Source organism: Primulina eburnea, chromosome 14, assembly GCF_022965805.1.
Source record: "Primulina eburnea isolate SZY01 chromosome 14, ASM2296580v1, whole genome shotgun sequence".
Taxonomy (NCBI): domain Eukaryota; kingdom Viridiplantae; phylum Streptophyta; class Magnoliopsida; order Lamiales; family Gesneriaceae; genus Primulina; species Primulina eburnea.
In genome coordinates this window covers 17,940,842-17,951,545 of record NC_133114.1, presented here as the reverse complement: position 1 = coordinate 17,951,545, position 10,704 = coordinate 17,940,842, and the positions used below count along the sequence as shown (strand labels likewise).

The window sequence follows — 10,704 nt, the reverse complement described above, 5'->3', positions numbered from 1 at the left end:
TAAATAGATATTTCAAACTCTTATTATCTGAGTAGATAATAAACTGCTCACCATATAAATAATGTCTCCAAACTTTTAAAGCAAAAACAATGGCTGCTAGTTCAAGATCATGAACAGGATATCGGGATTCATGTGTTTTCAATTGCCTTGAAGCATAGGCAATAACTTTCCATGCTGCATTAAAACACATCCCAAACCTCTTGACGATGCATCGGTACAAACCACAAATCCACCTGATCCAGATGGCAATGCCAACACTGGTGCTGTTGTCAGCTTCTCTTTCAATGTAAGAAAACTATTTTCACATTCATCTGACCAAATAAATCTTGCATCTTTCTTGGTCAGTTGGATAATAGGTCGGGCAATCTGCGAAAATCCTTCAATGAATCGTATGTAATACCCAGCCAATCCCATAAAACTTCGAATCTCTGGTATATTGGTTGGTCTAGCCCAATTCAGGACTGCTTCAACTTTACTCGGATCTACAGATATACCTTGGGCTGATATCACGTGACCCAAAAATATCACGCTATCCATCCAAAATTCACACTTCGATAACTTAGCATACAATTGAGAATCTCGAAGTGTTTGAAGAAGCCAATCGTAAATGCTCTTTATGTTCCCGTTTTGATCTCGAATACACCAGTATATCATCAATAAAGACAATAACAAACTTATCCAGAAAATTTCTGAACACTCTATTCATTAGATCCATAAACACTGCTGGTGCATTTGTTAAACCAAATGGCATTACTAGAAATTCATAATGCCCATATCTAGTTCTAAAAGCTGTTTTAAGAACATCTTCTTCTCTAATCCGAAGTTGATGGTATCCTGATCGAAGATCAATCTTCGAATAAACAGAATTTCCTTGAAGCTGATCAAACAAGTCATCAATTCTAGGCAGAGGGTATTTATTTTTAACAGTGACTCGATTGAGCTGTCTATAATCAATGCACATTCTCATAGAACCATCTTTTTTCTTTACGAACAGTACAGGTGCTCCCCATGGTGACATACTAGGGCGTATATAACCTTTTTCGAATAAATCCTATAACTACTCTTTCAGTTCTTTCAGTTCTGCAAGAGCCATTCTGTATGGAGCTCTAGAGATCGGCTCCGTACCCGCCATCAAGTCGACGCTAAAATCAATTTCTCTCTGCGGTGGAAAGCCTGGTATTTCTTCAGGAAAGACATCGGGGAATTCTTTCGATACTGGGATATCAGATAATTTCGGCTCTTTCTTTGTAGCATCCACAAATAAACCATATATCCCTCATTTCCTAAAGATAATAATCTAAACATTTCCATCGCTTGAGACTAACGGTATTTTATCCTGTGATCCTCGACCATAAAAATTCCATTTGCTACCATAGTATGGCCTAAATCGTACTACACCATGAAAACAATCTACAAGTGGCTCGATAACTAGACAGTGTGTCCATACCAATGATACAATCAAAATCATGCATAGGTAATACAATCAAGTTCGTGATCATAATGCTATCATCGAAATGCAACACACAATCTAACACAATTTTCCCAGATGGAATAAATCGACCAGCTGGCGTAGACACAGATACAGTTTCATGAAATGGTGTAGTCCAAAGTTCATATTCATCAACATAATCGGAAGCAATGAATGAATGAGATGCTCCAGTATCAAATTAAACTCGTGCAATATGATCATAAATAAAGCAAGTACCTGCGATCACCCCTCCTGGAGCCTCTCTAGCTTGATCCTCGGTCAAAGCATATACTCGAGCTTGTTGAGGACCTTGGAAAGACGGTGGCACATTACCCCTAACTTGTGGGTAACTAGACTGCTGGTATGATGGTGCAGGAGCAAATGGTCGCTGAGATGAGCCACCTGGCAAACTACCTCTGGCATAAGGCAACTGCTGTGGCTGCATCTGTCCCTGTGCACGACTCGGACAAACTCTGGCATAATGCCCTGACTGACCACAACTATGACATGACCCCAGTACTCCGCTACACGGCGCAAGTAGGGTGTCTTCCTCCACATCGATCACAATAAATCACAGGGTATTGTCCACCTGTCACACTTTGTGAACTGCCAGAACTAGAGGAACTGGACTGATATTTCTTTTTAAATTGTTTTCCTTTTGGTTTGAATTGTTTTTGTTTCTGTTGGTATGACTGTTGAGATGGAAAAGATGGTGTACCTGCTGAACAAAATGAACCACCACTAGGCATTTGTGGAGCCTGTGGTTGTTTACCCCTTTTTAATCCTGCCTCAATTCCAATCGCCTTATCCACAGCTTCGACATAAGTCGTATGCGATCCAGCCATAACCATAACATGAATTTGGTAGTCCAATCCTTCCAAAAATTTTGAAATTTTACCTTTTTCACTAACAGCCACGTGTGGTACATAAGTAAGAAGAGCAGAAAGTTTTCGAGCATATTCTTCAACAGACATATTGCCCTGAACTAGTCGATGAAATTCTGATTCTCCGGCTGAGTAGTAGGATGGTCGAGCATATTCTTGGAGAAATTTAGAACGAAACACCTACCAAGTTATCTGATTACCTGTTTGTTGCAATACATTTGTAGTAGCCTCCCACCAACTCTGTTCACAATCCCGTAGTTGGAGAACTGCCATAGTTAACCTTCTATCAGAATCATAATGTACTTTGTTAAACAGGAATTCTATGTGTTTCAACCATCCTTCTGCTCGATCACTGCCTTCATTTCCAAAGAATTTCGCGGGATGCATATTCTGAAATCGAGCTACAGCCAATTCCATTTCATCCGCTCTAGCGGCTACCTCTACAGCAGGACGTCCGCGCCTACCTCGAGGAACTCTATCATTTCTTCCAATATTCTGTGCACTGGACTCCTGAGACACTTCTTTTCCTTTCCCTTTATTTCCTCTAGTTGCCATTCTACATATTTAAGGTTAAATTCCCAAAATATTCAATAACCTCAATATAATCCAAAGCACCGAAATAAAACTCAAATGTATAATCTACATTTCATATCTCTAAGATACTAACATGTAATTAATTCCAGGCAAGAGCAAATAATTTCAAATAATCAAACACATGCGCACAAATTTCTTGTGCCTAAACTTGAGTGTACTAACTCTGAAACGAGCGTATCCAAGTCTACGCTCTGATACCAACTGTGAGGGACCCGTTATCCTAATAACGATTTATTAACATGCAATCATGATTAATCAGTAAACAACGGAAAAGTGAGTTAAAAATTTGCGTTTGGGCCTATAAAAATTTCGGCATGACCTTCGCATAAATAGGACATACCAGAAAATCAAATACTCAAAATACACAACATATGCCCTCAATAAACACAACAGCATAAACATGTGCCAGCCAGACACAATCATGACGTATACAAACCAAAATATCATAGAGCCGACAAGGCTCGATAATACCATAATACAATCCTCCAAATATATACATATAGTATCTGGGAGACAGCAACACCACGCAGTACCTAAATACAACTGAGTCCACTCTCAAAGAGCTCTGGTACTTCCTAAGGCTTCCTCTCGAGCGCCTGAGGTCGAACTACCTGTACCACCTGTCATGTCCACACACAAAAAACACGACAGCTCCCTCTCGGGGGTCAGCAACCCCAGTACGAGACATCAATAAACCACGATATATGACATATAAATGCAATGATGCCATGCGTGAATTCAATGCATGAATATGTGCAAGATATCAGGAATCAAATGATCGATATCAACAATCATACATATATGCTCGAGCTGGTCCACGACTCAGCGGACTGTGCCTGGGATATGGCCCAGCCTCGAAGCCAGCAACTACCTAAGCCGGACCGAATTAAGTTAGCCAAACATCTCCAGAACACCATATCATATCATATATATAACGGATCTCAACCGAAATATAACTGGATCTCAATAACAGATAGGCTCAATATGAAATGTTCAGTGGTATTGATGTGTCTAACTAAAATAAAATGTGTGTAAACAAAAGAAATATTTTATTTTATTTTGCACATCAACTACCAACTGATAATATGCGAGTCAGCATATAATATCACATAAATCAGCAAACAGCAAATAAATCATACATAGGATCATCAGATGTTTCTGTCAGACATCGTGAAAAATAACTGATCTCTACGTACCTCAACTAATTTACTAGTAACTTAAATCCTCAAGAAAGTCCTGGAAAAGCCAACTCAGACAAATCACCTGAATATTAATTTAAATGGTCTTATTATAATATAAAAGTTCTAGAATCATTTAATTCACTAAAAATCCAATTTCAACAATTTTGGCATTTTAAATTCCTAAAATTCCAATATTCGACTAAAATCAATCATTTCTATTTTATCATCGCAAATATTCTTTTTAGCTTTAAATGACACTAATCTAATATTCAAGCGACTGCGATAAATTCTAGGTTCACCAATTATACCTCCAACTTGCACAATTCCGTAACCTACAACAATAACCCAATAATTAATCAATAATGATACAATATTGGAGTCGAAATTGAATTAAATTCACATCGACAACAATTCGCACCTAGACAGCTAGTAATCCCAACAAAAGTGACTGGAAATCGAGCCTAACCCGAAGCTAACCGACAACAGGCGTCAAACTCGCCGGAGAAGATGACTGGAATCACACAGAAAATGGAACCGACGGGTCGTTCTCGAAAATTTGCAAAATTAGTACCAAAAGAAATCTTACGACATAAGGAACAAAACCCCTCAATCAATTTTCAGTTTTGAACGGCGGTAGACGGCGATTTCAGCGATGAAAGAGGCGGCGTTTTTCGTCGGGTTTCCTGAAATCACGATTTCACCTAGCAAGAATGGTATCAATGGATATCTCTCGTCATGGGCTTTCCAAATATGTATTTACTTGAATTTTTTTAGCGACAGGTGCGGCCACAATCGACGGTCAAAGAGAAGCGATGGTTTGAAGAAAACTTACGGGAAAGAGATGAGAATTCGTGTGTGTTTATAGGTGTTGTGTGTGAGAGAGAGTATATATATATATATATATATATATATATATATAAATATATATATATATATTCCCAAGAACATTCAACCAGCGACCAACTCCTCTTCCCCGCGATCGATCGGCTGTAGGGGTGGCTCCAGCAGCGTACGAGCCATCCTCAGTCACGACTCAGACTCCACATAGTTTGGTCTAGGCTTTGGATCGGCCCTTGCACCGCCAGCCCCAACCCCGTGCACGCTCACTCCCCCAAAACCCTAGCCGCCTAGGACACCCCTCTCGGCCCTTACCTTAAACTTGCCCTCCATCGATTCCAGCCTAGTGACAGCATTACTCTGGACCATTAAACCCTTCAAAAACACCACTCGACAACCCCCTTGCAACAACATCAAGAAAATCGTGAGTAACCAATAAAAAATTCAATAGTTTACGCATAAACCATCACCGAGACACACACATGCATAGATCGAAAGTTTTACATGCTTTCAGACAAAATTTATGCATAATATTAGCGTGTATGATTCACAAGGGAAGAACATGCGTGCCTTGATGCTATAAGCTCAAAAACCTAGAAGAATTGCGCATCGGGGAGGCACAGAAGAGCGTGGAATGAATTTATCTTGAAGTTAGGGGAGAACCGAGACTTTCAGCTGCAACTTGCGTGGAAATGTGATGCTGAAGGAAGGGTGGGCGGCTGGTATGATTAGGTTTAGGTTTAGGGAAATGTGATGCTGAATTTATGATTAGCTGCAACTTGCGTGGAAATGTGATGCTGAATTTTACTTCATGAACTGATTTATTTAATCTAGAGGACGACGTAACTTGGTCGAATCTATATTTATAAATTGTTGATTTACGTATGCGAATTTTTTCTTGGTTTATTTATATTTTCCGGGTTCTGTTGATTTCAATTATTTGATCACTAATTGGAGTCTCATATTTATTTGAAATCTATCAGTCGAGAGAGAGATTTCAAATAGGACCATAGGAAAATATGTCATTAGTGTTTATAGAGTTCAGAAGACCTAAAACTCCATTGAATCAATTAAAAAATTAATATGCTATTGAAATATTTAATGTTTGATTTTTAATATGGATATTGAAATCGATATTAGATAATTAATTCCTACATTCCACTTGGGGAAATGAGTATGTATATTTGAGATTTCTTAGGTAGTAAACGGGTCAAATTTATAAATATATGTGTCAATGATAATTCAGTATAGTAAAGACCAAGTGATGTCGGACATATAGATTCTTATTCTAGGTTATTTTAAATCGTTTGTGTGCTTTATTTCATTTTAGCTTATAATTAGCAATCAACAATCGATTAAATTTTCTAAATAAAGTCTGATTATTCTAATCATGATAATTAATATATTATTAAATTGCACACTCTATGGGAACGATATATATGCTTAATCGAGTACTAAAACTTACACCGTATACTTGCAGTTAGAAAATATAGCAACAATGTGTGTGTGTGTGTGTGTGTGTGTATATGTAGTGACCCGTTCCAGAATCACCTACTAATCAAGAACTAAGCATGCAATTAACTTAATTAATAATAATCAGAGATAACAGCGGAATTATGGCCAACGACAATAGTTATACAACCCAATCGAAAACAGAACAACTCAAAATATATTCGGTACAACCATATCGAAATAGAATAGTACTGAAAACTAAACCAACCAGCTACTCACTGTCCTCCTCCTGCTCTTCCTGAGCCATCCAACCTGAGGCCTGCCCCGAGGGAATGGGGTGTCCAAGATAAACAAAACCGAGGACGTGAGCGATAAGAACGCCCAGTACAAAAGCATGAGTATACAAGCCTATATGAAATGCACATGCTATGATATGATACCAGGGTAGTCAAGAAACAGGAGTAACAAAGGATCTCAAAATGCTCAGTCTAGAGGCGCCAAGTGGATAGTGCCGCGCGGTACTCCTCTGGGTCACTGCATCCACTACAAGAACAGACGTGGACCTAAGATGTCCCGGATCACCGAAGCCCTCCGGACCCGTCGGCCACTGTGTACTCTCGGTGTCCATGCGTCCACAAGACAAGACAGGGCTGAGCGGCCCCACAAGATATAGCTTATCTCGAAAGAGATACAGCTCAACAGTAAAGGCTATCTCGAAGGAGATACGGCTCAACATGAAATGCAACATGCATCATAAAACGTGACATAATAGCATGCATCATATGACATATATCAATGCACCACATAATCATGCAACACATATAAGGATGTATACTCGACCAGGATATCTCGGATAGTACTTTCGTACCTCTATCACAGCAAGCCTAGCCTTACGCAACACCGCTAATCAGGTCTAGAACAAGCCTACGCATCAAAAGCATACCCAATGAACAATACTACCATGCTCGACTAGCAAAATCAGTACTACCAAAAGTTTAGGGTTTACCTTCGTCCGTCGACAGCCCTTTGATGTCGATTGCCTCGTAACTCAGGCGTCGCTACGCTACCAATCCTGGCAGATCTTGGCTATCGCTCGACCGACAACTAACCCTCGAAACCTTCCAAACCTCTCAAATATGAGACACAACTCAAGAATTTGCAATGCAAAATGAGGAAATCCGAGCACTATTTATAGGCTATGTTCGGATCCACCGAACCCACTTCGGAACGTCCGAACTCCTACGTGTCCATCGGCTCTTGACACCTCATGATCGGATCCACCGAACCTACACTTCGGATCATCCGAACTTGCATGTAAACTGACGTGTCGATCAACTCTTGACACCTCATGATCGGATCCACCGAACCCACTTCGGATCGTCCGAACTCTTCGGTGCTACCGAACCATCTTCGGTCCGTCCGATCATGACCACGGTCAAAATTACACATTAAACCTTCTTAATCACCATTAATCCGTTAATTACCCAATTTGGAATTCGGGCTACTACAGTATATATATATATATATATATATATATATATATATATATATATATATATATATATATATATATATATATATATATATATGGGGACATCTATTTTAATTGAAGAACAATTAGAATCAATGAAATATGGGTTAGTCTAGATGACCAAATTTGGTTCAGACATATACACACTGGTCGCGCTCGAACATGGTTCAATGCTTTTCAGTACAAATATGAGTTTTGATTTGCACACTCCACTATACAATAAGCACATCAAACGAAATGTTTCAAAGCAAATTACTTCCATTAGTAGGCCTCAAACAAACTATTAATTTTCATTCACATTCAACCCAAATTTCCTACATAAACATGTAGTATACTTTTCATAAGTAATAGCAGAATTGGGCATGTCATTGAATACTCATTTATTTTATAATTAAAAAATGTCACTGAATATTTAATCAGCTCGATATTAGTCATCAATTCCATGACAATATTTACCAACCAAACTGAGAATTCAATCAATTAACTTAAAATATTTACACGGAAACTTGCTCCGAACATGGGGATCCAGAAGGGGGGGAATCAATATATTCAATAAATTTGAAGGGATACTGATCATAGAAATATACGTAGAAATTCATTAGAGATCTTTAAAGGGGAGACTGCAAGTCCATAAAACTAATCATCTGGTGTTTTATTCATTCCCAAAAACCATATATGCGATGAGAAATATAGAATAACTAAATCAAAACAAAAGTAGATTCATATAATCATCAAAGCAAAAAATATATATAAACCACAAAAGTAAGGTAGCAGTTTGTAAATATTCAAAAAAGTGATTATAGATATTTTTTTATAATCACTTTTTTCTTTTGCACTGTCGAACATACTTAATTGGCGTTGAGGGATTCGTTGAATCTCGCTTGGGGCCACTGTTTCACGTACTAACATGAGTTCAAACACTTATCTTTCATAACTTAGACGTATTAGTCATGCTCACACCCAAAATAACAAATTTCCTTATGACGTTCTAAATCTCTCGAGACTTGACCTCGTTTAATGCATGTACTAAATCATTACATCAAACCCTAAAACAATCCCTAAAAAAACAATTTTTTTTTTAAAAAATAGTACACGCACCCCGTGTAAGGGTCTGTTAGGTGCGGGAAATTCACATTTCGAAGGAAAAATGGCACGGACCCTGTGTCAGGGTCCAGCTAAGGGTCCATGTAGGTGTTGGAATTGTAAACCAAGGGAGAAATACTACACTTATGGCTTATTCCTCCTAACTCGATCATACGGACCATGAACCAATGCCTTGAGACCCATTATAGGATGCTATGACACTTATTCAAACCCAAACAAATGCCTCAAAACAACTACGCATCACAAACAACGCAACCCAATCCAGTGAACACGACATTTGACACCAAAACGCATCCCACGACTTATATATAGTGCAAACAAGTGTCTATCGATGCGAACCGACACGCCAAAAACCATCCCAACATCGTACTCAACATACTTAAATGCAGCAGCTGAACACCTGTCAATCCCCAACGAAGCCTGCTACAATAAAACTTCAAGAACGCATTTTTCAGGAAAACTTAGTTTGAGCAGTCCCACAAAAACGATCATAACTCACTCATTTCTTATTCAAATATTTCGAATTTACTTTCAAATCGAAGATATCAAAAATTTCTACGTTTTATATGTTGAAGGTTTTTACAGAAAATCGACCGAAAAGTCGCAGTAATTAAAATGACAGGCAAATTTTGAGTTTTAGATCCAAAAACGTTTTAAAAATCGATCCAACAAATTTATGCTCAAACTTTGTACATCATACATAGATTTTTACGCATAATAAATATCAAAACACATAATATGACGATATTGACGCAGGAATAATAGAATATATGTGCCTTTAATCTTTAAAGTTATCGAAACGACGACACCGAAGCGGGGAATATGCGAAGGTTGACCCGAAACGATTTGTGGCTCGATTTTCTTGAAGAAAGCCAACGAAAATTGCTGGAAAAATTTGAAGGGGAGTGGTTGCTGATGTTTTCTCTATGAACCCTAGGTTTTCTTTTAAGAGAATAAAATGAAATGGGAATGAAATGAAGTGTGTGTGTGTGTAGGCGTGAATGACTGTGTGAGATAGTGTGTGTGCGTGAGTTGTGTAGTTAAATTAGGGGAAATTATTGCTTAATTACACAATTAAGAATGCTAATTAAAATACTAACTGAAATATTAACCCACCTTTAACTTATTAACACACCCCAAATTAAAGTTTAAAATACAAACTTGATAAACTTTAAAGGTTATTAAATTCCTAAAATCACCAAATCAATAAGTTTGGATTTAAAATGCTAAAAAACTAAATATATCATTTAAAATACCCCTTTCTAACTTAAAATAACATACCGCATTTTAAAATTGCCAAAATCGTCGCTGGTCTCTATTCCTCTATCCCGCATCGAATAATCGCCTGAAACATGAAACTCAAGAAAACATTTTAACGTGCATCACATAAACATAAATAATTAAAATAATGAAATTTAATAAATCATCCATCACTAAAAATCATTTTAAACTTAAATAATTTTGTCTAAGCCTTGGATCGGCCCTTGCACCGCCAGCCCCAATCCCGTTCACGCTCACTCCCCCAAAACCCTAGTCGCCTAGGACACCCCTCTCGGCCCTTACCTTAAACTTGCCCTCCATCGATTCCAGCCTAGTGACAGCATTACTATCGACCATAAAACCCTTCAAAAACACCACTCGACAATCTCCTTG

At 38.2% G+C, this 10,704-nt stretch overlaps 1 long non-coding RNA gene across 1 annotated transcript; it reads right to left on the bottom strand.

Annotated features, from left to right (window-relative positions):
- Window positions 1–3,314: 3,314 nt before the first annotated feature.
- LOC140812624 (uncharacterized) lies at window positions 3,315–4,926 on the bottom strand. Its single transcript, XR_012113704.1, has 2 exons — window positions 4,594–4,926; window positions 3,315–3,566 (listed from the first exon to the last, which is right to left on the bottom strand). It is a non-coding gene; the product is annotated as an uncharacterized lncRNA (long non-coding RNA).
- Window positions 4,927–10,704: the final 5,778 nt, after the last annotated feature.